Source organism: Chiloscyllium punctatum, chromosome 44, assembly GCF_047496795.1.
Source record: "Chiloscyllium punctatum isolate Juve2018m chromosome 44, sChiPun1.3, whole genome shotgun sequence".
In the NCBI taxonomy this organism is placed as follows: Eukaryota; Metazoa; Chordata; class Chondrichthyes; order Orectolobiformes; family Hemiscylliidae; genus Chiloscyllium; species Chiloscyllium punctatum.
Genome location: NC_092782.1, coordinates 3,190,393 through 3,217,905, shown reverse-complemented (window position 1 = coordinate 3,217,905; position 27,513 = coordinate 3,190,393).

The following is a 27,513-nucleotide window of genomic DNA, read 5'->3' as shown; positions in this document are numbered from 1 at the left end:
CGCCCTCAGTTTCAGCCCCTCTGTTTCACCACTCCGTTTCAGCCCCTCTGGTTTTCGCCCTCTGTTTCAGCCCCTCTGTTTTAGCCCCTCTGTTTCTCGCCCTCTGTTTCAGCCCCTCTGATTCAGCCCCTCTGTTTCTCGCCCTCTGTTTCAGCCCCTCTGTTTCTCGCCCTCTGTTTCAGCCCCTCTGTTTCAGCCCCTCTGTTTAAGCCCCTCTGTTTCTCGCCCTCTGTTTCAGCCCCTCTGTTACAGCCCCTCTGTTTCAGCCCCTCTGTGTCTCGCCCTCTGTTTCTAGCCCTCTGTTTCAGCCCCTCTGTTTCAGCCCCTCTGTTTCTGCCCCTCTGTTTCTCGCCCTCTGTTTCAGCCCCTCTGTTTCTGCCCCTCTGTTTCTCGCCCTCTGTTTCAGCCCCTCTGTTTCTCGCCCTCTGTTTCAGCCCCTCTGTTTCTCGCCCTCTGTTTCAGCCCCTCTGTTTCAGCCCCTCTGTGTCTCGCCCTCTGTTTCTAGCCCTCTGTTTCAGCCCCTCTGTTTCAGCCCCTCTGTTTAAGCCCCTCTGTTTCTCGCCCTCTGTTTCAGCCCCTCTGTTTCAGCCCCTCTGTTTCAGCCCCTCTGTTTCAGCCCCTCTGTTTCTCACCCTCTGTTTCAGCCCCTCTGTTTCAGCCCCTCTGTTTCAGCCCCTCTGTTTCAGCCCCTCTGTGTCTCGCCCTCTGTTTCAACCACTCTGTTTCTGCCCCTCTGCTTCAGCCCCTCTGTTTCTCGCACACTGTTTCAGCCCCTCTGTTTCAGCCCCTCTGTGTCTCGCCCTCAGTTTCAGCCCCTCTGTTTCAGCCCCTCTGTTTCAGCCCCTCTGTTTCAGCCCCTCTGTGTCTCGCCCTCTGTTTCTCGCCCTCTGTTTCAGCCCCTCTGTTTCAACCCCTCTGTTACAGCCCCTCTGTTTCAGCCACTCTGTTTCTCGCCCTCTCTTTCAGCCCCTCTGTTTCTGGCCCTCTGTTTCATTACCTCTGTTTCAGACCCTCTGTTTCTCGCCCTCTGTTTCAGCCCCTCTGTTTCAGCCTCTCTGTTTTTCGCCCTTTGTTTCAGCCCCTCTGTTTCAGCCCCTCTGTTTCAGACCCTCTGTTTCTCGCCCTCTGTTTCAGCCCATCTGTTTCAGCCTCTCTGTTTTTCGCCCTTTGTTTCAGCCCCTCTGTTTCAGCCCCTCTGTTTCAGCCCCACTGTTTCTCGCCCTCTGTTGCAGACCCTCTGTTTCAGCCCCTCTGTGTCTCGCCCTCTGTTTCTCGCCCACTGTTTCAGCCCCTCTGTTTCTCGCCCTCTGTTTCAGCCCCTGTTTTTCAGCCCCTCTGTTTCAGCCCCTCTGTTTCTGGCCCTCTGTTTCAGCCCCTCTGTTTCAGCCCCTCTGTATCTCGCCCTCTGCTTCAGCCCCTCTGTTTCTCGCCCTCTGTTTCAGACCCTCTGTTTCAGCCCCTCTGTTTCTCACCCTCTGTTTCACGCCCTCTGTTTCAGCCCCTCTGTTTCAGCCCCTCTGTTTCAGCCCCTCTGTTTCTCGCCCTCTGTTTCAGCCCCTCTGTTTCAGCCCCTCTGTTTCATGCCGCTCTGTTTCAGCCCCTCTGTTTCTCGCCCTCTGTTTCAGCCCCTCTGTTTCAGCCCCTCTGTTTCAGCCCCTCTGTGTCTCGCCCTCTGTTTTTAGCCCTCTGTTTCAGCCCCTCTGTTTCAGCCCCTCAGTTTCTCGCAATTTGTTTCTCGCCCTCTGTTTCAGCCCGTCTGTTTCTCGCCCTCTGTTTCAGCCCCTCTTTTTCAGCACATCTGTTTCAGCCCCTCTGTTTCAGCCCCTCTGTTTCAGCCACTCTGTTACTCGCCCTCTGTTTCAGCCCCTCTGTTTCTCGCCCTCTGTTTCAGACCCTCTGTTTCAGCCACTCTGTTTCTCGCCCTCTGTTTCACGCCCTCTGTTTCAGCCCCTCTGTTTCAGCCGCTCTGTTTTAGCCCCTCTGTTTCTCGCCGTCTGTTTAAGCCCCTCTTTTTCAGCCCCTCTGTTTCAGCCCATCTGTGTCTCGCCCTCTGTTTCTAGCCCTCTGTTTCAGCCCCTCTGTTTCAGCCCCTCTGTTTCTCGCAATTTGTTTCAGCCCCTCTGTTTCTCGCCCTCTGTTTCAGCCCCTCTGTTTCAGCCCCTCTGTTTCTTGCCCTGTTTCAGCCCCTCTGTTTCAGCCTCTCTGTTTCTCGCCCTCTGTTTCTCGCTCTCTGTTTCAGCCCCTCTGTTTCTGCCCCTCTGTTTCTCGCCCTCTGTTTCAGCCCCTCTGTTTCAGCCCCTCTGTTTCAGCCCCTCTGTTTCAGCTCCTCTGTTTCTCGCCCTCTGATTCAGCCCCTCTGTTTCAGCCCCTCTGTATCTCGCCCGCTGTTTCAGCCCCTCTGTTTCACCCCCTCTGTGTCTCGCCCTCTGTTTCTCGCCCTCTGTTTCAGCCCCTCTGTTTCTCGCCCTCTGTTTCAGCCACTCTGTTTCTGCCCCTCTGTTTCAGCCGCTCTGTTTCTCGCCCACTGTTTCAGCCCTTCTGTTTCAGCCCCTCTGTTTCTCGCCCTCTGTTTCAACCCCTCTGTTTCAGCCACTCTGTTTCTCGCCCTCTGTTTCAGCCCCTCTGTTTCAGCCTCTCTGTTTCAATACCCTCTGTTTCACGCCCTCTGTTTCAGCCCCTCTGTTTCAGCCACTCGGTTTCAGCCCCTCTGTTTCAGCCCCTCTGTTTCTCGCCCTCTGTTTCTCGCCCTCTGTTTCAGCCCCTCTGTTTCAGCCCCTCTGTTTCTCGCCCTCTGTTTCAGCCCCTCTGTTTCAGCCCCTCTGTGTCTCGCACTCTGTTTCTCGCCCTCAGTTTTAGCCCCTCTGTTTCAGCCCCTCTGTTTCAGCCCCTCTGTTTCAGCCCCTCTGTTTCTCGCCCTCTGTTTCTCGACCTCTGTTTCAGCCCCTCTGTTTCTCACCCTCTGTTTCAGACCCTCTGTTTCAGCCTCTCTGTTTCTCGCCCTCTGTTTCACGCCCTCTGTTTCAGAACCTCTGTTTCAGCCACTCTGTTTCAGCCTCTCTGTTTCAGCCCCTCTGTTTCTCGCCCTCTGTTTCTCGCCCTCTGTTTCAGCCCCTCTGTTTCTCGCCCTCTGTTTCAGCCCCTCTGTTTCAGACCCTGTGTTTCTGCCCCTCTGTTTCTCGCCCTCTGTTTCAGCCCCTCTGTTTCAGCCCCTCTGTGTCTCGCCCTCTGTTTCTCGCCCTCTGTTTTAGCCCCTCTGTTTCAGCCCCTCTGTTTCAGCCCCTCTGTTTCTCGCCCTCTGTTTCTCGCCCTCTGTTTCAGCCCCTCTGTTTCAGCCCCTCTGTTTCTCGCCCTCTGTTTCAGCCCCCCTTTTTCAGCCCCTCTGTTTCTCGCCCTCTGTTTCAGCCCCTCTGTTTCAGCCCCTCTGTTTCTCGCCCTCTGTTTCAGCCCCCCTTTTTCAGCCCCTCGGTTTCTCGCCCTCTGTCTCTCGCACTCTGTTTCAGCCCCTCTGTTTCAGCCCCTCTGTTTCAGCCCCTCTTTTTCTCGCCCTCAGTTTCAGCCCCTGTGTTTCAGCCCCTCTCTTTCTCGCCCTCTGTTTCAGCCCCTCTGTGTCATTCCCTCTGTATCAGCCCCTCTGTTTCAGCCCCTCTGTTTCTCACCCTCTGATTCAGCCCCTCTGTCTCAGCACCTCTGTTTCTCCCACTCTGTTTCAGCTCCTCTGTTTCAGCCCTTCTGTTTCAGCTCCTCTGTTTCAGCCCCTCAGTTTCTCGCCCTCAGTTTCAGCCCCTCTGTTTCACCACTCCGTTTCAGCCCCTCTGGTTTTCGCCCTCTGTTTCAGCCCCTCTGATTCAGCCACTCTGTTTCAGTCGCTCTGCTTCAGCCCCTCTGTTTCAGCCCCTCTGTTTCTCGCCCTCTGTTTCTCGCCCTCTGTTTCAGCCCGTCTGTTTCAGCCCCTCTGTTTCAGCCCCTCTGTCTCTCGCCCTCTGTTTCAGCCCCTCTGTTTCAGCTCCTCTGTTTCTCGCCCTCTGTTTCAGCCCCTCTGTTTCTCGCCCTCTGTTTCAGCCCCTCTTTTTCAGCCCCTCTGTTTAAGCCCCTCTGTTTCTCGCCCTCTGTTTCAGCCCCCCTGTTTCAGCCCCTCTGTTTCAGCCCCTCTGTGTCTCGCCCTCTGTTTCTAGCCCTCTGTTTCAGCCCCTCTCTTTCAGCCCCTCTGTTTCTCGCCCTCTGTTTCAGCCCCTCTGTTTCTCGCCCTCTGTTTCAGCCCATCTGTTTCAGCCCCTCTGTTTCTTGCCCTGTTTCAGCCCCTCTGTTTCAGCCTCTCTGTTTCTCGACCTCTGTTTCAGCCCCTCTGTTTCTGCCCCTCTGTTTCTCGCCCTCTGTTTCAGCCCCTCTGTTTCAGCCCCTCTGTTTCAGCCCCTCTGTGTCTCGCCCTCTGTTCCTCGCCCTCTGTTTCAGCCCCTCTGTATCTCGCCCTCTGTTTCATCCCCTCTGTTTCAGCCCCTCTGTGTCTCGCCCTGTGTTTCTGCCCCTCTGTTTCAGCCCCTCTGTTTCTCGCCCACTGTTTCAGCCCCTCTGTTTCAGCCCCTCTGTTTCTCGCCCTCAGTTTCAGCCCCTCTGTTTCAGCCCCTCTGTTTCAGCCCCTCTGTTTCAGCCCCTCTGTGTCTCGCCCTCTGTTTCTCGCCCTCTGTTTCAGCCCCTCTGTTTCTCGCCCTCTGTTTCAGCCCCTCTCTTTCAGCCCCTCTGTTTCAGCCCCTCTGTTTCTGGCCCTCTGTTTCAGCCCCTCTGTTTCAGCCCCTCTGTATCTCGCCCTCTGTTTCAGCCCCTCTGTTTCAGCCACTCGGTTACTCGCCCTCTGTTTCAGCCCCTCTGTTTCTCGCCCTCTGTTTCACGCCCTCTGTTTCAGCCCCTCTGTTTCAGCCCTTCTGTTTCAGCCCCTCTGTTTCTTGCCCTCTGTTTCAGCCCCTCTGTTTCAGCCCCTCTGTTTCAGCCGCTCTGTTTCAGCCCCTCTGTTTCTCGCCCTCTGTTTCAGCCCCTCTGTTTCAGCCCCTCTGTTTCAGCCCCTCTGTGTCTCGCCCTCTGTTTCTAGCCCTCTGTTTCAGCCCCTCTGTTTCTCGCGATTTGTTTCAGCCCCTCTGTTATTCGCCCTCTGTTTCAGCCCCTCAGATTCAGCCCCTCTGTTTCTCGCCCTCTGTTTCAGCCCCCCTTTTTCAGCCCCTCTGTTTCTCGCCCTCTGTCTCTCGCATTCTGTTTCAGCCCCTCTGTTTCAGCCCCTCTTTTTCTCGCCCTCTGTTTCAGCCCCTGTGTTTCAGCCCCTCTTTCTCGCCCTCTGTTTCAGCCCCTCTGTTTCAGCCCCTATGTTTCTCGCCCTCTGTCTCTCGCACACTGTTTCTGCCCCTCTGTTTCAGCCCACCTGTTTCTCGCCCTCTGTTTCAGCCCGTCTGTGTCATTCCCTCTGTTTCAGCACCTCTGTTTCAGCCCCTCTGTTTCTCACCCTCTGTTTCAGCCCCTCTCTTTCAGCCCCTCTGTTTCTCCCACTCTGTTTCAGCTCCTCTGTTTCAGCCCTTCTGTTTCAGCCCCTCTGTTTCAGCCCCTCAGTTTCTCGCCCTCAGTTTCAGCCCCTCTGTTTCACCACTCCGTTTCAGCCCCTCTGGTTTTCGCCCTCTGTTTCAGCCCCTCTGTTTTAGCCCCTCTGTTTCTCGCCCTCTGTTTCAGCCCCTCTGACTCAGCCACTCTGTTTCAGACGCTCTGCTTCAGCACCTCTGTTTCTCGCCCTCTGTTTCTCGCCCTCTGTTTCAGCCCCTCTGTTTCAGCCCCTCTGTCTCTCGCCCTCTGTTTCAGCCCCTCAGTTTCAGCCCCTCTGTTTCTCGCCCTCTGTTTCAGCCCCTCTGTTTCTCGCCCTCTGTTTCAGCCCCTCTGTTTCAGCCCCTCTGTTTAAGCCCCTCTGTTTCAGCCCCTCTGTTTCTCGCCCTCTGTTTCAGCCCCTCTGTTTCTCGCCCTCTGTTTCAGCCCATCTGTTTCAGCCCCTCTGTTTCTTGCCCTGTTTCAGCCCCTCTGTTTCAGCCTCTCTGTTTCTCGACCTCTGTTTCAGCCCCTCTGTTTCTGCCCCTCTGTTTCTCGCCCTCTGTTTCAGCCCCTCTGTTTCAGCCCCTCTGTTTCAGCCCCTCTGTGTCTCGCCCTCTGTTCCTCGCCCTCTGTTTCAGCCCCTCTGTATCTCGCCCTCTGTTTCATCCCCTCTGTTTCAGCCCCTCTGTGTCTCGCCCTGTGTTTCTGCCCCTCTGTTTCAGCCCCTCTGTTTCTCGCCCACTGTTTCAGCCCCTCTGTTTCAGCCCCTCTGTTTCTCGCCCTCAGTTTCAGCCCCTCTGTTTCAGCCCCTCTGTTTCAGCCCCTCTGTTTCAGCCCCTCTGTGTCTCGCCCTCTGTTTCTCGCCCTCTGTTTCAGCCCCTCTGTTTCTCGCCCTCTGTTTCAGCCCCTCTCTTTCAGCCCCTCTGTTTCAGCCCCTCTGTTTCTGGCCCTCTGTTTCAGCCCCTCTGTTTCAGCCCCTCTGTATCTCGCCCTCTGTTTCAGCCCCTCTGTTTCAGCCACTCGGTTACTCGCCCTCTGTTTCAGCCCCTCTGTTTCTCGCCCTCTGTTTCACGCCCTCTGTTTCAGCCCCTCTGTTTCAGCCCTTCTGTTTCAGCCCCTCTGTTTCTTGCCCTCTGTTTCAGCCCCTCTGTTTCAGCCCCTCTGTTTCAGCCGCTCTGTTTCAGCCCCTCTGTTTCTCGCCCTCTGTTTCAGCCCCTCTGTTTCAGCCCCTCTGTTTCAGCCCCTCTGTGTCTCGCCCTCTGTTTCTAGCCCTCTGTTTCAGCCCCTCTGTTTCTCGCGATTTGTTTCAGCCCCTCTGTTATTCGCCCTCTGTTTCAGCCCCTCAGATTCAGCCCCTCTGTTTCTCGCCCTCTGTTTCAGCCCCCCTTTTTCAGCCCCTCTGTTTCTCGCCCTCTGTCTCTCGCATTCTGTTTCAGCCCCTCTGTTTCAGCCCCTCTTTTTCTCGCCCTCTGTTTCAGCCCCTGTGTTTCAGCCCCTCTCTTTCTCGCCCTCTGTTTCAGCCCCTCTGTTTCAGCCCCTATGTTTCTCGCCCTCTGTCTCTCGCACACTGTTTCTGCCCCTCTGTTTCAGCCCACCTGTTTCTCGCCCTCTGTTTCAGCCCGTCTGTGTCATTCCCTCTGTTTCAGCACCTCTGTTTCAGCCCCTCTGTTTCTCACCCTCTGTTTCAGCCCCTCTCTTTCAGCCCCTCTGTTTCTCCCACTCTGTTTCAGCTCCTCTGTTTCAGCCCTTCTGTTTCAGCCCCTCTGTTTCAGCCCCTCAGTTTCTCGCCCTCAGTTTCAGCCCCTCTGTTTCACCACTCCGTTTCAGCCCCTCTGGTTTTCGCCCTCTGTTTCAGCCCCTCTGTTTTAGCCCCTCTGTTTCTCGCCCTCTGTTTCAGCCCCTCTGACTCAGCCACTCTGTTTCAGACGCTCTGCTTCAGCACCTCTGTTTCTCGCCCTCTGTTTCTCGCCCTCTGTTTCAGCCCCTCTGTTTCAGCCCCTCTGTCTCTCGCCCTCTGTTTCAGCCCCTCAGTTTCAGCCCCTCTGTTTCTCGCCCTCTGTTTCAGCCCCTCTGTTTCTCGCCCTCTGTTTCAGCCCCTCTGTTTCAGCCCCTCTGTTTAAGCCCCTCTGTTTCTCGCCCTCTGTTTCAGCCCCTCTGTTACAGCCCCTCTGTTTCAGCCCCTCTGTGTCTCGCCCTCTGTTTCTAGCCCTCTGTTTCAGCCCCTCTGTTTCAGCCCCTCTGTTTCTGCCCCTCTGTTTCAGCCCCACTGTTTCAGAGCCTCTGTTTCTCGCCCTCTGTTTCAGCCCCTCTGTTTCAGCCCCTCTGTATCTCGCCCTCTGTTTCAGCCCCTCTGTTTCAGCCACTCGGTTACTCGCCCTCTGTTTCAGCCCCTCTGTTTCTCGCCCTCTGTTTCACGCCCTCTGTTTCAGCCCCTCTGTTTCAGCCCTTCTGTTTCAGCCCCTCTGTTTCTTGCCCTCTGTTTCAGCCCCTCTGTTTCAGCCCCTCTGTTTCAGCCGCTCTGTTTCAGCCCCTCTGTTTCTCGCCCTCTGTTTCAGCCCCTCTGTTTCAGCCCCTCTGTTTCAGCCCCTCTGTGTCTCGCCCTCTGTTTCTAGCCCTCTGTTTCAGCCCCTCTGTTTCTCGCGATTTGTTTCAGCCCCTCTGTTATTCGCCCTCTGTTTCAGCCCCTCAGATTCAGCCCCTCTGTTTCTCGCCCTCTGTTTCAGCCCCCCTTTTTCAGCCCCTCTGTTTCTCGCCCTCTGTCTCTCGCATTCTGTTTCAGCCCCTCTGTTTCAGCCCCTCTTTTTCTCGCCCTCTGTTTCAGCCCCTGTGTTTCAGCCCCTCTTTCTCGCCCTCTGTTTCAGCCCCTCTGTTTCAGCCCCTATGTTTCTCGCCCTCTGTCTCTCGCACACTGTTTCTGCCCCTCTGTTTCAGCCCACCTGTTTCTCGCCCTCTGTTTCAGCCCGTCTGTGTCATTCCCTCTGTTTCAGCACCTCTGTTTCAGCCCCTCTGTTTCTCACCCTCTGTTTCAGCCCCTCTCTTTCAGCCCCTCTGTTTCTCCCACTCTGTTTCAGCTCCTCTGTTTCAGCCCTTCTGTTTCAGCCCCTCTGTTTCAGCCCCTCAGTTTCTCGCCCTCAGTTTCAGCCCCTCTGTTTCACCACTCCGTTTCAGCCCCTCTGGTTTTCGCCCTCTGTTTCAGCCCCTCTGTTTTAGCCCCTCTGTTTCTCGCCCTCTGTTTCAGCCCCTCTGACTCAGCCACTCTGTTTCAGACGCTCTGCTTCAGCACCTCTGTTTCTCGCCCTCTGTTTCTCGCCCTCTGTTTCAGCCCCTCTGTTTCAGCCCCTCTGTCTCTCGCCCTCTGTTTCAGCCCCTCAGTTTCAGCCCCTCTGTTTCTCGCCCTCTGTTTCAGCCCCTCTGTTTCTCGCCCTCTGTTTCAGCCCCTCTGTTTCAGCCCCTCTGTTTAAGCCCCTCTGTTTCAGCCCCTCTGTTTCTCGCCCTCTGTTTCAGCCCCTCTGTTTCTCGCCCTCTGTTTCAGCCCATCTGTTTCAGCCCCTCTGTTTCTTGCCCTGTTTCAGCCCCTCTGTTTCAGCCTCTCTGTTTCTCGACCTCTGTTTCAGCCCCTCTGTTTCTGCCCCTCTGTTTCTCGCCCTCTGTTTCAGCCCCTCTGTTTCAGCCCCTCTGTTTCAGCCCCTCTGTGTCTCGCCCTCTGTTCCTCGCCCTCTGTTTCAGCCCCTCTGTATCTCGCCCTCTGTTTCATCCCCTCTGTTTCAGCCCCTCTGTGTCTCGCCCTGTGTTTCTGCCCCTCTGTTTCAGCCCCTCTGTTTCTCGCCCACTGTTTCAGCCCCTCTGTTTCAGCCCCTCTGTTTCTCGCCCTCAGTTTCAGCCCCTCTGTTTCAGCCCCTCTGTTTCAGCCCCTCTGTTTCAGCCCCTCTGTGTCTCGCCCTCTGTTTCTCGCCCTCTGTTTCAGCCCCTCTGTTTCTCGCCCTCTGTTTCAGCCCCTCTCTTTCAGCCCCTCTGTTTCAGCCCCTCTGTTTCTGGCCCTCTGTTTCAGCCCCTCTGTTTCAGCCCCTCTGTATCTCGCCCTCTGTTTCAGCCCCTCTGTTTCAGCCACTCGGTTACTCGCCCTCTGTTTCAGCCCCTCTGTTTCTCGCCCTCTGTTTCACGCCCTCTGTTTCAGCCCCTCTGTTTCAGCCCTTCTGTTTCAGCCCCTCTGTTTCTTGCCCTCTGTTTCAGCCCCTCTGTTTCAGCCCCTCTGTTTCAGCCGCTCTGTTTCAGCCCCTCTGTTTCTCGCCCTCTGTTTCAGCCCCTCTGTTTCAGCCCCTCTGTTTCAGCCCCTCTGTGTCTCGCCCTCTGTTTCTAGCCCTCTGTTTCAGCCCCTCTGTTTCTCGCGATTTGTTTCAGCCCCTCTGTTATTCGCCCTCTGTTTCAGCCCCTCAGATTCAGCCCCTCTGTTTCTCGCCCTCTGTTTCAGCCCCCCTTTTTCAGCCCCTCTGTTTCTCGCCCTCTGTCTCTCGCATTCTGTTTCAGCCCCTCTGTTTCAGCCCCTCTTTTTCTCGCCCTCTGTTTCAGCCCCTGTGTTTCAGCCCCTCTCTTTCTCGCCCTCTGTTTCAGCCCCTCTGTTTCAGCCCCTATGTTTCTCGCCCTCTGTCTCTCGCACACTGTTTCTGCCCCTCTGTTTCAGCCCACCTGTTTCTCGCCCTCTGTTTCAGCCCGTCTGTGTCATTCCCTCTGTTTCAGCACCTCTGTTTCAGCCCCTCTGTTTCTCACCCTCTGTTTCAGCCCCTCTCTTTCAGCCCCTCTGTTTCTCCCACTCTGTTTCAGCTCCTCTGTTTCAGCCCTTCTGTTTCAGCCCCTCTGTTTCAGCCCCTCAGTTTCTCGCCCTCAGTTTCAGCCCCTCTGTTTCACCACTCCGTTTCAGCCCCTCTGGTTTTCGCCCTCTGTTTCAGCCCCTCTGTTTTAGCCCCTCTGTTTCTCGCCCTCTGTTTCAGCCCCTCTGACTCAGCCACTCTGTTTCAGACGCTCTGCTTCAGCACCTCTGTTTCTCGCCCTCTGTTTCTCGCCCTCTGTTTCAGCCCCTCTGTTTCAGCCCCTCTGTCTCTCGCCCTCTGTTTCAGCCCCTCAGTTTCAGCCCCTCTGTTTCTCGCCCTCTGTTTCAGCCCCTCTGTTTCTCGCCCTCTGTTTCAGCCCCTCTGTTTCAGCCCCTCTGTTTAAGCCCCTCTGTTTCTCGCCCTCTGTTTCAGCCCCTCTGTTACAGCCCCTCTGTTTCAGCCCCTCTGTGTCTCGCCCTCTGTTTCTAGCCCTCTGTTTCAGCCCCTCTGTTTCAGCCCCTCTGTTTCTGCCCCTCTGTTTCTCGCCCTCTGTTTCAGCCCCTCTGTTTCTCGCCCTCTGTTTCAGCCCCACTGTTTCAGAGCCTCTGTTTCTCGCCCTCTGTTTCAGCCCCTCTGTTTCAGCCCCTCTGTATCTCGCCCTCTGTTTCATCCCCTCTGTTTCAGCCCCTCTGTGTCTCGCCCTGTGTTTCTCGCACTCTGTTTCAGCCCCTCTGTTTCTCGCCCTGTGTTTCAGCCACTCTCTTTCTGCCCCTCTGGTTCAGCCCCTCTGTTTCTCGCCCTCTGTTTCAGCCCATCTGTTTCAGCCGCTGTGTTTCTCGCCCTCAGTTTCAGCCCCTCTGTTTCAGCCCCTCTGTTTCAGCCCCTCTGTGTCTCGCCCTCTGTTTCTCGCCCTCTGTTTCAGCCCCTCTGTATCTCGCCCTCTGTTTCATCCCCTCTGTTTCAGCCCCTCTGTGTCTCGCCCTGTGTTTCAGCCCCTCTGTTTCAGCCCCTCTGTTTCAGCCCCTCTGTGTCTCGCCCTCTGTTTCTCGCCCTCTGTTTCAGCCCCTCTGTATCTCGCCCTCTGTTTCATCCCCTTTGTTTCAGCCCCTCTGTGTCTCGCCCTGTGTTTCAGCCACTCTGTTTCTGCCCCTCTGTTTCAGCCCCTCTGTTTCTCGCCCACTGTTTCAGCCCCTCTGTTTCAGCCCCTCTGTTTCTCGCCCTCAGTTTCAGCCCCTCTGTTTCAGCCCCTCTGTTTCAGCCCCTCTGTTTCTGGCCCTCTGTTTCAGCCCCTCTGTTTCAGCCCCTCTGTATCTCGCCCTCTGTTTCAGCCCCTCTGTTTCAGCCACTCGGTTACTCGCCCTCTGTTTCAGCCCCTCTGTTTCTCGCCCTCTATTTCAGACACTCTGTTTCAGCCCTTCTGTTTCTCGCCCTCTGTTTCACGCCCACTGTTTCAGCCCCTCTGTTTCAGCCCCTCTGTTTCTCGCCCTCTGTTTCAGCCCCTCTGTTTCAGCCCCTCTGTTTCAGCCGCTCTGTTTCAGCCCCTCTGTTTCTCGCCCTCTGTTTCAGCCCCCCTGTTTCAGCCCCTCTGTGTCTCGCCCTCTGTTTCTAGCCCTCTGTTTCAGCCCCTCTGTTTCTCGCGATTTGTTTCAGCCCCTCTGTTTTTCGCCCTCTGTTTCAGCCCCTCAGATTCAGCCCCTCTGTTTCTCGCCCTCTGTTTCAGCCCCCCTTTTTCAGCCCCTCTGTTTCTCGCCCTCTGTCTCTCGCACTCTGTTTCAGCCCCTCTGTTTCAGCCCCTCAGTTTCAGCCCCTCTTTTTCTCGCCCTCTGTTTCAGCCCCTGTGTTTCAGCCCCTCTCTTTCTCGCCCTCTGTTTCAGCCCCTCTGTTTCAGCCCCTATGTTTCTCGCCCTCTGTTTCTCGCCCTCTGTTTCTGCCCCTCTGTTTCAGCCCACCTGTTTCTCGCCCTCTGTTTCAGCTCCTCTGTGTCATGCCCTCTGTTTCAGCCCCTCTGTTTCAGCCCCTCTGTTTCTCACCCTCTTTTTCAGCCCCTCTGTTTCAGCCCCTCTGTTTCTCCCACTCTGTTTCAGCTCCTCTGTTTCATCCCTTCTGTTTCAGCCCCTCTGTTTCAGCCCCTCAGTTTCTCGCCCTCAGTTTCAGCCCCTCTGTTTCACCACTCCGTTTCATCCCCTCTGGTTTTCGCCCTCTCTTTCAGCCCCTCTGTTTTAGCCCCTCTGTTTCTCGCCCTCTGTTTCAGCCCCTCTGATTCAGCCACTCTGTTTCAGACGCTATGCTTCAGCCCCTCTGTTTCTCGCCCTCTGTTTCTCGCCCTCTGTTTCTCGCCCTCTGTTTCAGCCCCTCTGTTTCAGCCCCTCTGTCTCTCGCCCTCTGTTTCAGCCCCTCTGTTTCAGCCCCTCTGTTTCTCGCCCTCTGTTTCAGACCCTCTGTTTCTCGCCCTCTGTTTCAGCCCCTCTGTTTCTCGCCCTCTGTGTCAGCCCCTCTGTTTCTCGCCCTCTGTTTCAGCTCCTCTGTTTCAGCCCATCTGTTTCAGCCCCTCTGTGTCTCGCCCTCTGTTTCTAGCCCTCTGTTTCAGCGCCTCTGTTTCAGCCCCTCTGTTTCTCGCCCTCTGTTTCAGCCCCTCTGTTTCTCGCCCTCTGTTTCAGCCCCACTGTTTCAGCCCCTCTGTTTCTCGCCCTCTGTTTCAGCCCCTCTGTTTCAGCCCCTCTGTTTCAGCCCCTCTGTGTCTCGCCCTCTGTTTCTAGCCCTCTGTTTCAGCCCCTCTGTTTCTCGCGATATGTTTCAGCCCCTCTGTTTCTCGCCCTCTGTTTCAGCCCCTCAGATTCAGCCCCTCTGTTTCTCGCCCTCTGTTTCAGCCCCTCTGTTTCAGCCCCTCTGTATCTCGCCCTCTGTTTCATCCCCTCTGTTTCAGCCCCTCTGTGTCTCGCCCTGTGTTTCTCGCACTCTGTTTCAGCCCCTCTGTTTCTCGCCCTGTGTTTCAGCCACTCTGTTTCTGCCCCTCTGTTTCAGCCCCTCTTTTTCTCGCCCACTGTTTCAGCCCATCTGTTTCAGCCGCTCTGTTTCGCGCCCTCAGTTTCAGCCCCTCTGTTTCAGCCCCTCTGTTTCAGCCCCTCTGTGTCTCACCCTCTGTTTCTCGCCCTCTGTTTCAGCTCCTCTGTATCTCGCCCTCTGTTTCATCCCCTCTGTTTCAGCCCCTCTGTGTCTCGCCCTGCGTTTCTGCACCTCTGTTTCAGCCCCTCTGTTTCTCGCCCTGTGTTTCAGCCACTCTGTTTCTGCCCCTCTGTTTCAGCCCCTCTGTTTCTCGCACACTGTTTCAGCCCCTCTGTTTCAGCCCCTCTGTTTCTCGCCCTCAGTTTCAGCCCCTCTGTTTCAGCCTCTCTGTTTCAGCCCCTCTGTTTCAGCCCCTCTGTGTCTCGCCCTCTGTTTCTCGCCCTCTGTTTCAGCCCCTCTGTTTCTCGCCCTCTGTTTCAGCCCCTCTCTTTCAGCCCCTCTGTTTCAGCCCCTCTGTTTCAGCCCCTCTGTATCTCGCCCTCTGTTTCAGCCCCTCTGTTTCAGCCCCTCTGTTTCTCGCCCTCTGTTTCAGACCCTCTGTTTCAGCCCCTCTGTTTCTCGCCCTCTGTTTCACGCCCTCTGTTTCAGCCCCTCTGTTTCAGCCCCTCTGTTTCAGCCCCTCTGTTTATCGCCCTCTGTTTCAGCCCCTCTGTTTCAGCCCCTCTGTTTCAGCCGCTCTGTTTCAGCCACTCTGTTTCTCGCCCTCTGTTTCAGCCCCTCTGTTTCAGCCCCTCTGTTTCAGCCCCTCTGTTTCTCACCCTCTGTTTCTAGCCCTCTGTTTCAGCCCCTCTGTTTCTCGCAATTTGTTTCAGCCCCTCTGTTTTTCGCCCTCTGTTTCAGCCCCTCAGTTTCAGCCCCTCTGTTTCTTGCACTGTTTTAGCCCCTCTGTTTCAGCCTCTCTGTTTCTCGCCCTCTGTTTCTCGCTCTCTGTTTCAGCCCATCTGTTTCTGCCCCTCTGTTTCTCGCCCTCTGTTTCAGCCCATCTGTTTCAGCCCCTCTGTTTCAGCCCCTCTGTTTCAGCCCCTATGTTTCTCGCCCTCTGTTTCTCGCCCTCTGTTTCTGCCCCTCTGTTTCAGCCCACCTGTTTCTCGCCCTCTGTTTCAGCTCCTCTGTGTCATGCCCTCTGTTTCAGCCCCTCTGTTTCAGCCCCTCTGTTTCTCACCCTCTTTTTCAGCCCCTCTGTTTCAGCCCCTCTGTTTCTCCCACTCTGTTTCAGCTCCTCTGTTTCATCCCTTCTGTTTCAGCCCCTCTGTTTCAGCCCCTCAGTTTCTCGCCCTCAGTTTCAGCCCCTCTGTTTCACCACTCCGTTTCATCCCCTCTGGTTTTCGCCCTCTCTTTCAGCCCCTCTGTTTTAGCCCCTCTGTTTCTCGCCCTCTGTTTCAGCCCCTCTGATTCAGCCACTCTGTTTCAGACGCTATGCTTCAGCCCCTCTGTTTCTCGCCCTCTGTTTCTCGCCCTCTGTTTCTCGCCCTCTGTTTCAGCCCCTCTGTTTCAGCCCCTCTGTCTCTCGCCCTCTGTTTCAGCCCCTCTGTTTCAGCCCCTCTGTTTCTCGCCCTCTGTTTCAGACCCTCTGTTTCTCGCCCTCTGTTTCAGCCCCTCTGTTTCTCGCCCTCTGTGTCAGCCCCTCTGTTTCTCGCCCTCTGTTTCAGCTCCTCTGTTTCAGCCCATCTGTTTCAGCCCCTCTGTGTCTCGCCCTCTGTTTCTAGCCCTCTGTTTCAGCGCCTCTGTTTCAGCCCCTCTGTTTCTCGCCCTCTGTTTCAGCCCCTCTGTTTCTCGCCCTCTGTTTCAGCCCCACTGTTTCAGCCCCTCTGTTTCTCGCCCTCTGTTTCAGCCCCTCTGTTTCAGCCCCTCTGTTTCAGCCCCTCTGTGTCTCGCCCTCTGTTTCTAGCCCTCTGTTTCAGCCCCTCTGTTTCTCGCGATATGTTTCAGCCCCTCTGTTTCTCGCCCTCTGTTTCAGCCCCTCAGATTCAGCCCCTCTGTTTCTCGCCCTCTGTTTCAGCCCCTCTGTTTCAGCCCCTCTGTATCTCGCCCTCTGTTTCATCCCCTCTGTTTCAGCCCCTCTGTGTCTCGCCCTGTGTTTCTCGCACTCTGTTTCAGCCCCTCTGTTTCTCGCCCTGTGTTTCAGCCACTCTGTTTCTGCCCCTCTGTTTCAGCCCCTCTTTTTCTCGCCCACTGTTTCAGCCCATCTGTTTCAGCCGCTCTGTTTCGCGCCCTCAGTTTCAGCCCCTCTGTTTCAGCCCCTCTGTTTCAGCCCCTCTGTGTCTCACCCTCTGTTTCTCGCCCTCTGTTTCAGCTCCTCTGTATCTCGCCCTCTGTTTCATGCCCTCTGTTTCAGCCCCTCTGTGTCTCGCCCTGCGTTTCTGCACCTCTGTTTCAGCCCCTCTGTTTCTCGCCCTGTGTTTCAGCCACTCTGTTTCTGCCCCTCTGTTTCAGCCCCTCTGTTTCTCACACACTGTTTCAGCCCCTCTGTTTCAGCCCCTCTGTTTCTCGCCCTCAGTTTCAGCCCCTCTGTTTCAGCCTCTCTGTTTCAGCCCCTCTGTTTCAGCCCCTCTGTGTCTCGCCCTCTGTTTCTCGCCCTCTGTTTCAGCCCCTCTGTTTCTCGCCCTCTGTTTCAGACCCTCTGTTTCAGCCCCTCTGTTTCTCGCCCTCTGTTTCACGCCCTCTGTTTCAGCCCCTCTGTTTCAGCCCCTCTGTTTCAGCCCCTCTGTTTATCGCCCTCTGTTTCAGCCCCTCTGTTTCAGCCCCTCTGTTTCAGCCGCTCTGTTTCAGCCACTCTGTTTCTCGCCCTCTGTTTCAGCCCCTCTGTTTCAGCCCCTCTGTTTCAGCCCCTCTGTTTCTCGCCCTCTGTTTCTAGCCCTCTGTTTCAGCCCCTCTGTTTCTCGCAATTTGTTTCAGCCCCTCTGTTTTTCGCCCTCTGTTTCAGCCCCTCAGTTTCAGCCCCTCTGTTTCTTGCACTGTTTTAGCCCCTCTGTTTCAGCCTCTCTGTTTCTCGCCCTCTGTTTCTCGCTCTCTGTTTCAGCCCATCTGTTTCTGCCCCTCTGTTTCTCGCCCTCTGTTTCAGCCCCTCTGTTTCAGCCCCTCTGTTTCAGCCCCTCTGTTTCAGCCCCTCTGTTTCTCGCCCTCTGTTTCAGCCCCTCTGTTTCAGCCCCTCTGTATCTCGCGCTCTGTTTCAGCCCCTCTGTTTCACCCTCTCTGCGTCTCGCCCTCTGTTTCTCGCCCTCTGTTTCAGCCCCTCTGTTTCTCGCCCTTTGTTTCAGCCACTCTGTTTCTGCCCCTCTGTTTCAGCCCCTCTGTTTCTCGCCCACTGTTTCAGCCCCTCTGTTTCAGCCCCTCTGTTTCTCGCCCTCTGTTTCAGCCCCTCTGTTTCAGCCACTCTGTTTCTCGCCCTCTGTTTCAGCCCCTCTGTTTCTCGCCCTCTGTTTCAGCCCCTCTGTTTCAGCCTCTCCGTTTCTCGCCCTCTGTTTCATGCCCTCTCTTTCAGCCCCTTTGTTTCAGCCACTCTGTTTCAGCCCCTCTGTTTCAGCCCCTTTGTTTCTCGCCCTCTGTTTCTCGCCCTCTGTTTCAGCCCCTCTGTTTCAGCCCTCTGTTTCAGCCCCTCTGTTTCAGCCCCTCTCTTTCTCGCCCACTGTTTCAGCCCCTCTGTTTCTCGCCCTCTGTTTCAGCCCCTCTGTTTCAGCCTCTCTGTTTCTCGCCCTCTGTTTCACGTCCTCTGTTTCAGCCCCTCTGTTTCAGCCACTCTGTTTCAGCCCCTCTGTTTCAGCTCCTCTGTTTCTCGCCCTCTGTTTCTCGCCCTCTGTTTCAGCCCCTCTGTTTCAGCCCTCTGTTTCAGCCCCTCTGTTTCAGCCCCTCTGTTTCTCGCCCACTGTTTCAGCCCCTCTGTTTCAAACCCTGTGTTTCTGCCCCTCTGTTTCTCGCCCTCTGTTTCAGCCCCTCTGTTTCAGCCCCTCTGTGTCTCGCCCTCTGTTTCTCGCCCTCTGTTTCAGCCCCTCTGTTTCAGCCCCTCTGTTTCAGCCCCTCTGTTTCAGCCCGTCTGTTTCTCGCCCTCTGTTTCTCGCCCGCTGTTTCTGACCCTCTGTTTCAGCCCCTCTGTTTCTAGCCCTTTGTTTCAGCCCCCTTTTTCAGCCCCTCAGTTTCTCGCCCTCTGTCTCTCGCACTCTGTTTCAGCCCCTCTATTTCAGCCCCTCTGTGTCTCGCCCTCTGTTTCATCCCCTCTGTTTCAGCCCCTCTGTGTCTCGCCCTGTGTTTCTCGCACTCTGTTTCAGCCCCTCTGTTTTTCGCCCTGTGTTTCAGCCACTCTGTTTCTGCCCCTCTGTTTCAGCCCCTCTGTTTCTCGCCCACTGTTTCAGCCCATCTGTTTCAGCCGCTCTGTTTCTCGCCCTCAGTTTCAGCCCCTCTGTTTCAGCCCCTCTGTTTCAGCCCCTCTGTGTCTCGCCCTCTGTTTCTCGCCCTCTGTTTCAGCCCCTCTGTATCTCGCCCTCTGTTTCATCCCCTCTGTTTCAGCCCCACTGTGTCTCGCCCTGCGTTTCTGCCCCTCTGTTTCAGCCCCTCTGTTTCTCGCCCTCTGTTTCAGCCCCCCTTTTTCAGCCCCTCTGTTTCTCGCCCTCTGTTTCAGCCCCTCTGTTTCAGCCCCTCTGTTTCTCGCCCTCTGTTTCAGCCCCCCTTTTTCAGCCCCTCGGTTTCTCGCCCTCTGTCTCTCACACTCTGTTTCAGCCCCTCTGTTTCAGCCCCTCTGTTTCAGCCCCTCTTTTTCTCGCCCTCAGTTTCAGCCCCTGTGTTTCAGCCCCTCTCTTTCTCGCCCTCTGTTTCAGCCCCTCTGTTTCAGCCCCTATGTTTCTCGCCCTCTGTTTCAGCCCCTCTGTTTCAGCCCCTCGGTTTCAGCCACTCTGTTTCTCGCCCTCTGTTTCAGCCCCTCTGTGTCATTCCCTCTGTATCAGCCCCTCTGTTTCAGCCCCTCTGTTTCTCACCCTCTGTTTCAGCCCCTCTGTCTCAGCACCTCTGTTTCTCCCACTCTGTTTCAGCTCCTCTGTTTCAGCCCTTCTGTTTCAGCCCCTCTGTTTCTCGCCCTCTGTTTCTCGCCCTCTGTTTCAGCCCCTCTGTTTCAGCCCCTCTGTTTCTCGCCCTCTGTTTCAGCCCCTCTGTTTCAGACCCTGTGTTTCTGCCCCTCTGTTTCTCGCCCTCTGTTTCAGCCCCTCTGTTTCAGCCCCTCTGTGTCTCGCCCTCTGTTTCTCGCCCTCAGTTTTAGCCCCGCTGTTTCAGCCCCTCTGTTTCAGCCCCTCTGTTTCAGCCCCTCTGTTTCTCGCCCTCTGTTTCTCGACCTCTGTTTCAGCCCCTCTGTTTCTCACCCTCTGTTTCAGACCCTCTGTTTCAGCCTCTCTGTTTCTCGCCCTCTGTTTCACGCCCTCTGTTTCAGAACCTCTGTTTCAGCCACTCTGTTTCAGCCTCTCTGTTTCAGCCCCTCTGTTTCTCGCCCTCTGTTTCAGCCCCTCTGTTTCTCGCCCTCTGTTTCAGCCCCTCTGTTTCAGACCCTGTGTTTCTGCCCCTCTGTTTCTCGCCCTCTGTTTCAGCCCCTCTGTTTCAGCCCCTCTGTGTCTCGCCCTCTGTTTCTCGCCCTCTGTTTTAGCCCCTCTGTTTCAGCCCCTCTGTTTCAGCCCCTCTGTTTCTCGCCCTCTGTTTCTCGCCCTCTGTTTCAGCCCCTCTGTTTCAGCCCCTCTGTTTCTCGCCCTCTGTTTCAGCCCCTCTGTTTCAGCCCCTCTGTTTCTCGCCCTCTGTTTCAGCCCCCCTTTTTCAGCCCCTCGGTTTCTCGCCCTCTGTCTCTCGCACTCTGTTTCAGCCCCTCTGTTTCAGCCCCTCTGTTTCAGCCCCTCTTTTTCTCGCCCTCAGTTTCAGCCCCTGTGTTTCAGCCCCTCTCTTTCTCGCCCTCTGTTTCAGCCCCTCTGTTTCAGCCCCTATGTTTCTCGCCCTCTGTTTCTGCCCCTCTGTTTCAGCCCCTCTGTTTCAGCCACTCTGTTTCTCGCCCTCTGTTTCAGCCCCTCTGTGTCATTCCCTCTGTATCAGCCCCTCTGTTTCAGCCCCTCTGTTTCTCACCCTCTGTTTCAGCCCCTCTGTCTCAGCACCTCTGTTTCTCCCACTCTGTTTCAGCTCCTCTGTTTCAGCCCTTCTGTTTCAGCTCCTCTGTTTCAGCCCCTCAGTTTCTCGCCCTCAGTTTCATTCCCTCTGTTTCACCACTCCGTTTCAGCCCCTCTGGTTTTCGTCCTCTGTTTCAGCCCTTCTGTTTTAGCCCCTCTGTCACTCGCCCTCTGTTTCAGCCCCTCTGATTCAGCCACTCTGTTTCATTCGCTCTGCTTCAGCCCCTCTGTTTCAGCCCCTCTGTTTCTGGTCCTCTGTTTCTCGCCCTCTGTTTCAGCCCGTCTGTTTCAGCCCCTCTGTTTCAGCCCCTCTGTCTCTCGCCCTCTGTTTCAGCCCCTCTGTTTCAGCTCCTCTGTTTCTCGCCCTCTGTTTCAGCCCCTCTGTTTCTCGCCCTCTGTTTCAGCCCCTCTTTTTCAGCCCCTCTGTTTAAGCCCCTCTGTTTCTCTCCCTCTGTTTCAGCCCCCCTGTTTCAGCCCCTCTGTTTCAGCCCCTCTGTGTCTCGCCCTCTGTTTCTAGCCCTCTGTTTCAGCCCCTCTCTTTCAGCCCCTCTGTTTCTCGCCCTCTGTTTCAGCCCCTCTGTTTCTCGCCCTCTGTTTCAGCCCAACTGTTTCAGCCCCTCTGTTTCTTGCCCTGTTTCAGCCCCTCTGTTTCAGCCTCTCTGTTTCTCGACCTCTGTTTCAGCCCCTCTGTTTCTGCCCCTCTGTTTCTCGCCCTCTGTTTCACCCCTTTTGTTTCAGCCCCTCTGTTTCAGCCCCTCTGTGTCTCGCCCTCTGTTTCTCGCCCTCTGTTTCAGCCCCTCTGTATCTCGCCCTCTGTTTCATCCCCTCTGTTTCAGCCCCTCTGTGTCTCGCCCTGTGTTTCTGCCCCTCTGTTTCAGCCCCTCTGTTTCTCGCCCACTGTTTCAGCCCCTCTGTTTCAGCCCCTCTGTTTCTCGCCCTCAGTTTCAGCCCCTCTGTTTCAGCCCCTCTGTTTCAGCCCCTCTGTTTCAGCCCCTCTGTGTCTCGCCCTCTGTTTCTCGCCCTCTGTTTCAGCCCCTCTGTTTCTCGCCCTCTGTTTCAGCCCCTCTCTTTCAGCCCCTCTGTTTCAGCCCCTCTGTTTCTGGCCCTCTGTTTCAGCCCCTCTGTTTCAGCCCCTCTGTATCTCGCCCTCTGTTTCAGCCCCTCTGTTTCAGCCACTCGGTTACTCGCCCTCTGTTTCAGCCCCTCTGTTTCTCGCCCTCTGTTTCAGACCCTCTGTTTCATCCCCTCTGTTTCTCGCCCTCTGTTTCTAGCCCTCTGTTTCAGCCACTCTGTTTCAGCCCCTCTGTTTCTCGCCCTCTGTTTCAGCCCCTCTGTTTCTCGCCCTCTGTTTCAGCCCCACTGTTTCAGCCCCTCTGTTTCTTGCCCTGTTTCAGCCCCTCTGTTTCAGCCTCTCTGTTTCTCGCCCTCTGTTTCTCGCCCTCTGTTTCAGCCCCTCTGTTTCTGCCCCTCTGTTTCTCGCCCTCTGTTTCAGCCCTTCTGTTTTAGCCCCTCTGTTTCAGCCCCTCTGTTTCTCGCCCTCTGTTTCAACCACTCTGTTTCTGCCCCTCTGCTTCAGCCCCTCTGTTTCTCGCACACTGTTTCAGCCCCTCTGTTTCAACCCCTCTGTGTCTCGCCCTCAGTTTCAGCCCCTCTGTTTCAGCCCCTCTGTTTCAGCCCCTCTGTTTCAGCCCCTCTGTGTCTCGCCCTCTGTTTCTCGCCCTCTGTTTCAGCCCCTCTGTTTCAACCCCTCTGTTACAGCCCCTCTGTTTCAGCCACTCTGTTTCTCGCCCTCTCTTTCAGCCCCTCTGTTTCTGGCCCTCTGTTTCATTACCTCTGTTTCAGACCCTCTGTTTCTCGCCCTCTGTTTCAGCCCCTCTGTTTCAGCCTCTCTGTTTTTCGCCCTTTGTTTCAGCCCCTCTGTTTCAGCCCCTCTGTTTCAGACCCTCTGTTTCTCGCCCTCTGTTTCAGCCCATCTGTTTCAGCCTCTCTGTTTTTCGCCCTTTGTTTCAGCCCCTCTGTTTCAGCCCCTCTGTTTCAGCCCCACTGTTTCTCGCCCTCTGTTTCAGACCCTCTGTTTCAGCCCCTCTGTGTCTCGCCCTCTGTTTCTCGCCCACTGTTTCAGCCCCTCTGTTTCTCGCCCTCTGTTTCAGCCCCTCTTTTTCAGCCCCTCTGTTTCAGCCCCTCTGTTTCAGCCCCTCTGTTTCTCGCCCTCTGTTTCAGCCCCTCTGTTTCAGACCCTGTGTTTCTGCCCCTCTGTTTCTCGCCCTCTGTTTCAGCCCCTCTGTTTCAGCCCCTCTGTGTCTCGCCCTCTGTTTCTCGCCCTCAGTTTTAGCCCCGCTGTTTCAGCCCCTCTGTTTCAGCCCCTCTGTTTCAGCCCCTCTGTTTCTCGCCCTCTGTTTCTCGACCTCTGTTTCAGCCCCTCTGTTTCTCACCCTCTGTTTCAGACCCTCTGTTTCAGCCTCTCTGTTTCTCGCCCTCTGTTTCACGCCCTCTGTTTCAGAACCTCTGTTTCAGCCACTCTGTTTCAGCCTCTCTGTTTCAGCCCCTCTGTTTCTCGCCCTCTGTTTCAGCCCCTCTGTTTCTCGCCCTCTGTTTCAGCCCCTCTGTTTCAGACCCTGTGTTTCTGCCCCTCTGTTTCTCGCCCTCTGTTTCAGCCCCTCTGTTTCAGCCCCTCTGTGTCTCGCCCTCTGTTTCTCGCCCTCTGTTTTAGCCCCTCTGTTTCAGCCCCTCTGTTTCAGCCCCTCTGTTTCTCGCCCTCTGTTTCTCGCCCTCTGTTTCAGCCCCTCTGTTTCAGCCCCTCTGTTTCTCGCCCTCTGTTTCAGCCCCTCTGTTTCAGCCCCTCTGTTTCTCGCCCTCTGTTTCAGCCCCCCTTTTTCAGCCCCTCGGTTTCTCGCCCTCTGTCTCTCGCACTCTGTTTCAGCCCCTCTGTTTCAGCCCCTCTGTTTCAGCCCCTCTTTTTCTCGCCCTCAGTTTCAGCCCCTGTGTTTCAGCCCCTCTCTTTCTCGCCCTCTGTTTCAGCCCCTCTGTTTCAGCCCCTATGTTTCTCGCCCTCTGTTTCTGCCCCTCTGTTTCAGCCCCTCTGTTTCAGCCACTCTGTTTCTCGCCCTCTGTTTCAGCCCCTCTGTGTCATTCCCTCTGTATCAGCCCCTCTGTTTCAGCCCCTCTGTTTCTCACCCTCTGTTTCAGCCCCTCTGTCTCAGCACCTCTGTTTCTCCCACTCTGTTTCAGCTCCTCTGTTTCAGCCCTTCTGTTTCAGCTCCTCTGTTTCAGCCCCTCAGTTTCTCGCCCTCAGTTTCATTCCCTCTGTTTCACCACTCCGTTTCAGCCCCTCTGGTTTTCGTCCTCTGTTTCAGCCCTTCTGTTTTAGCCCCTCTGTCACTCGCCCTCTGTTTCAGCCCCTCTGATTCAGCCACTCTGTTTCATTCGCTCTGCTTCAGCCCCTCTGTTTCAGCCCCTCTGTTTCTGGTCCTCTGTTTCTCGCCCTCTGTTTCAGCCCGTCTGTTTCAGCCCCTCTGTTTCAGCCCCTCTGTCTCTCGCCCTCTGTTTCAGCCCCTCTGTTTCAGCTCCTCTGTTTCTCGCCCTCTGTTTCAGCCCCTCTGTTTCTCGCCCTCTGTTTCAGCCCCTCTTTTTCAGCCCCTCTGTTTAAGCCCCTCTGTTTCTCTCCCTCTGTTTCAGCCCCCCTGTTTCAGCCCCTCTGTTTCAGCCCCTCTGTGTCTCGCCCTCTGTTTCTAGCCCTCTGTTTCAGCCCCTCTCTTTCAGCCCCTCTGTTTCTCGCCCTCTGTTTCAGCCCCTCTGTTTCTCGCCCTCTGTTTCAGCCCAACTGTTTCAGCCCCTCTGTTTCTTGCCCTGTTTCAGCCCCTCTGTTTCAGCCTCTCTGTTTCTCGACCTCTGTTTCAGCCCCTCTGTTTCTGCCCCTCTGTTTCTCGCCCTCTGTTTCACCCCTTTTGTTTCAGCCCCTCTGTTTCAGCCCCTCTGTGTCTCGCCCTCTGTTTCTCGCCCTCTGTTTCAGCCCCTCTGTATCTCGCCCTCTGTTTCATCCCCTCTGTTTCAGCCCCTCTGTGTCTCGCCCTGTGTTTCTGCCCCTCTGTTTCAGCCCCTCTGTTTCTCGCCCACTGTTTCAGCCCCTCTGTTTCAGCCCCTCTGTTTCTCGCCCTCAGTTTCAGCCCCTCTGTTTCAGCCCCTCTGTTTCAGCCCCTCTGTTTCAGCCCCTCTGTGTCTCGCCCTCTGTTTCTCGCCCTCTGTTTCAGCCCCTCTGTTTCTCGCCCTCTGTTTCAGCCCCTCTCTTTCAGCCCCTCTGTTTCAGCCCCTCTGTTTCTGGCCCTCTGTTTCAGCCCCTCTGTTTCAGCCCCTCTGTATCTCGCCCTCTGTTTCAGCCCCTCTGTTTCAGCCACTCGGTTACTCGCCCTCTGTTTCAGCCCCTCTGTTTCTCGCCCTCTGTTTCAGACCCTCTGTTTCATCCCCTCTGTTTCTCGCCCTCTGTTTCTAGCCCTCTGTTTCAGCCACTCTGTTTCAGCCCCTCTGTTTCTCGCCCTCTGTTTCAGCCCCTCTGTTTCTCGCCCTCTGTTTCAGCCCCACTGTTTCAGCCCCTCTGTTTCTTGCCCTGTTTCAGCCCCTCTGTTTCAGCCTCTCTGTTTCTCGCCCTCTGTTTCTCGCCCTCTGTTTCAGCCCCTCTGTTTCTGCCCCTCTGTTTCTCGCCCTCTGTTTCAGCCCTTCTGTTTTAGCCCCTCTGTTTCAGCCCCTCTGTTTCTCGCCCTCTGTTTCAACCACTCTGTTTCTGCCCCTCTGCTTCAGCCCCTCTGTTTCTCGCACACTGTTTCAGCCCCTCTGTTTCAACCCCTCTGTGTCTCGCCCTCAGTTTCAGCCCCTCTGTTTCAGCCCCTCTGTTTCAGCCCCTCTGTTTCAGCCCCTCTGTGTCTCGCCCTCTGTTTCTCGCCCTCTGTTTCAGCCCCTCTGTTTCAACCCCTCTGTTACAGCCCCTCTGTTTCAGCCACTCTGTTTCTCGCCCTCTCTTTCAGCCCCTCTGTTTCTGGCCCTCTGTTTCATTACCTCTGTTTCAGACCCTCTGTTTCTCGCCCTCTGTTTCAGCCCCTCTGTTTCAGCCTCTCTGTTTTTCGCCCTTTGTTTCAGCCCCTCTGTTTCAGCCCCTCTGTTTCAGACCCTCTGTTTCTCGCCCTCTGTTTCAGCCCATCTGTTTCAGCCTCTCTGTTTTTCGCCCTTTGTTTCAGCCCCTCTGTTTCAGCCCCTCTGTTTCAGCCCCACTGTTTCTCGCCCTCTGTTTCAGACCCTCTGTTTCAGCCCCTCTGTGTCTCGCCCTCTGTTTCTCGCCCACTGTTTCAGCCCCTCTGTTTCTCGCCCTCTGTTTCAGCCCCTCTTTTTCAGCCCCTCTGTTTCAGCCCCTCTGTTTCTGGCCCTCTGTTTCAGCCCCTCTGTTTCAGCCCCTCTGTATCTCGCCCTCTGCTTCAGCCCCTCTGTTTCTCGCCCTCTGTTTCAGACCCTCTGTTTCAGCCCCTCTGTTTCTCACCCTCTGTTTCACGCCCTCTGTTTCAGCCCCTCTGTTTCAGCCCCTCTGTTTCAGCCCCTCTGTTTCTCGCCCTCTGTTTCAGCCCCTCTGTTTCAGCCCCTCTGTTTCATGCCGCTCTGTTTCAGCCCCTCTGTTTCTCGCCCTCTGTTTCAGCCCCTCTGTTTCAGCCCCTCTGTTTCAGCCCCTCTGTTTCAGCCCCTCTGTGTCTCGCCCTCTGTTTTTAGCCCTCTGTTTCAGCCCCTCTGTTTCAGCCCGTCTGTTTCTCGCCCTCTGTTTCAGCCCCTCTTTTTCAGCACATCTGTTTCAGCCCCTCTGTTTCAGCCCCTCTGTTTCAGCCACTCTGTTACTCGCCCTCTGTTTCAGCCCCTCTGTTTCTCGCCCTCTGTTTCAGACCCTCTGTTTCAGCCACTCTGTTTCTCGCCCTCTGTTTCACGCCCTCTGTTTCAGCCCCTCTGTTTCAGCCGCTCTGTTTCAGCCCCTCTGTTTCTCGCCGTCTGTTTAAGCCCCTCTTTTTCAGCCCCTCTGTTTCAGCCCATCTGTGTCTCGCCCTCTGTTTCTAGCCCTCTGTTTCAGCCCCTCTGTTTCAGCCCCTCTGTTTCTCGCAATTTGTTTCAGCCCCTCTGTTTCTCGCCCTCTGTTTCAGCCCCTCTGTTTCAGCCCCTCTGTTTCTTGCCCTGTTTCAGCCCCTCTGTTTCAGCCTCTCTGTTTCTCGCCCTCTGTTTCTCGCTCTCTGTTTCAGCCCCTCTGTTTCTGCCCCTATGTTTCTCGCCCTCTCTTTCAGCCCCTCTGTTTCAGCCCCTCTGTTTCAGCCCCTCTGTTTCAGCCCCTCTGTTTCTCGCCCTCTGATTCAGCCCCTCTGTTTCAGCCCCTCTGTATCTCGCCCGCTGTTTCAGCCCCTCTGTTTCACCCCCTCTGTGTCTCGCCCTCTGTTTCTCGCCCTCTGTTTCAGCCACTCTGTTTCTGCCCCTCTGTTTCAGCCGCTCTGTTTCTCGCCCACTGTTTCAGCCCTTCTGTTTCAGCCCCTCTGTTTCTCGCCCTCTGTTTCAGCCCCTCTGTTTCAGCCACTCTGTTTCTCGCCCTCTGTTTCAGCCCCTCTGTTTCAGCCTCTCTGTTTCAGTCCCTCTGTTTCACGCCCTCTGTTTCAGCCCCTCTGTTTCAGCCACTCTGTTTCAGCCCCTCTGTTTCTGCCCCTCTGTTTCTCGCCCTCTGTTTCAGCCCCTCTGTTTCAGCCCCTCTGTGTCTCGCCCTCTGTTTCTCGCCCTCAGTTTTAGCCCCTCTGTTTCAGCCGCTCTGTTTCAGCCCCTCTGTTTCAGCCCCTCTGTTTCTCGCCCTCTGTTTCTCGACCTCTGTTTCAGCACCTCTGTTTCTCACCCTCTGTTTCAGACCCTCTGTTTCAGCCTCTCTGTTTCTCGCCCTCTGTTTCACGCCCTCTGTTTCAGAACCTCTGTTTCAGCCACTCTGTTTCAGCCCCTCTGTTTCTCGCCCTCTGTTTCTCGCCCTCTGTTTCAGCCCCTCTGTTTCTCGCCCTCTGTTTCAGCCCTTCTGTTTCAGACCCTGTGTTTCTGCCCCTCTGTTTCTCGCCCTCTGTTTCAGCCCCTCTGTTTCAGCCCCTCTGTGTCTCGCCCTCTGTTTCTCGCCCTCTGTTTTAGCCCCTCTGTTTCAGCCCCTCTGTTTCAGCCCCTCTGTTTCTCGCCCTCTGTTTCTCGCCCTCTGTTTCAGCCCCTCTGTTTCAGCCCCTCTTTTTCTCGCCCTCTGTTTCAGCCCCCCTTTTTCAGCCCCTCTGTTTCTCGCCCTCTGTTTCAGCCCCTCTGTTTCAGCCCCTCTGTTTCTCGCCCTCTGTTTCAGCCCCCCTTTTTCAGCCCCTCTGTTTCTCGCCCTCTGTCTCTCGCACTCTGTTTCAGCCCCTCTGTTTCAGCCCCTCTTTTTCTCGCCCTCAGTTTCAGCCCCTGTGTTTCAGCCCCTCTCTTTCTCGCCCTCTGTTTCAGCCCCTCTGTTTCAGCCCCTATGTTCTCGCCCTCTGTTTCTGCCCCTCTGTTTCAGCCCCTCTGTTTCAGCCACTCTGTTTCTCGCCCTCTGTTTCAGCCCCTCTGTGTCATTCCCTCTGTATCAGCCCCTCTGTTTCAGCCCCTCTGTTTCTCACCCTCTGTTTCAGCCCCTCTGTCTCAGCACCTCTGTTTCTCCCACTCTGTTTCAGCTCCTCTGTTTCAGCCCTTCTGTTTCAGCTCCTCTGTTTCAGCCCCTCTGTTTCTCGCCCTCAGTTTAAGCCCCTCTGTTTCACCACTCCGTTTCAGCCCCTCTGGTTTTCGCCCTCTGTTTCAGCCCTTCTGTTTTAGCCCCTCTGTCACTCGCCCTCTGTTTCAGCCCCTCTGATTCAGCCACTCTGTTTCAGTCGCTCTGCTTCAGCCCCTCTGTTTCAGCCCCTCTGTTTCTGGCCCTCTGTTTC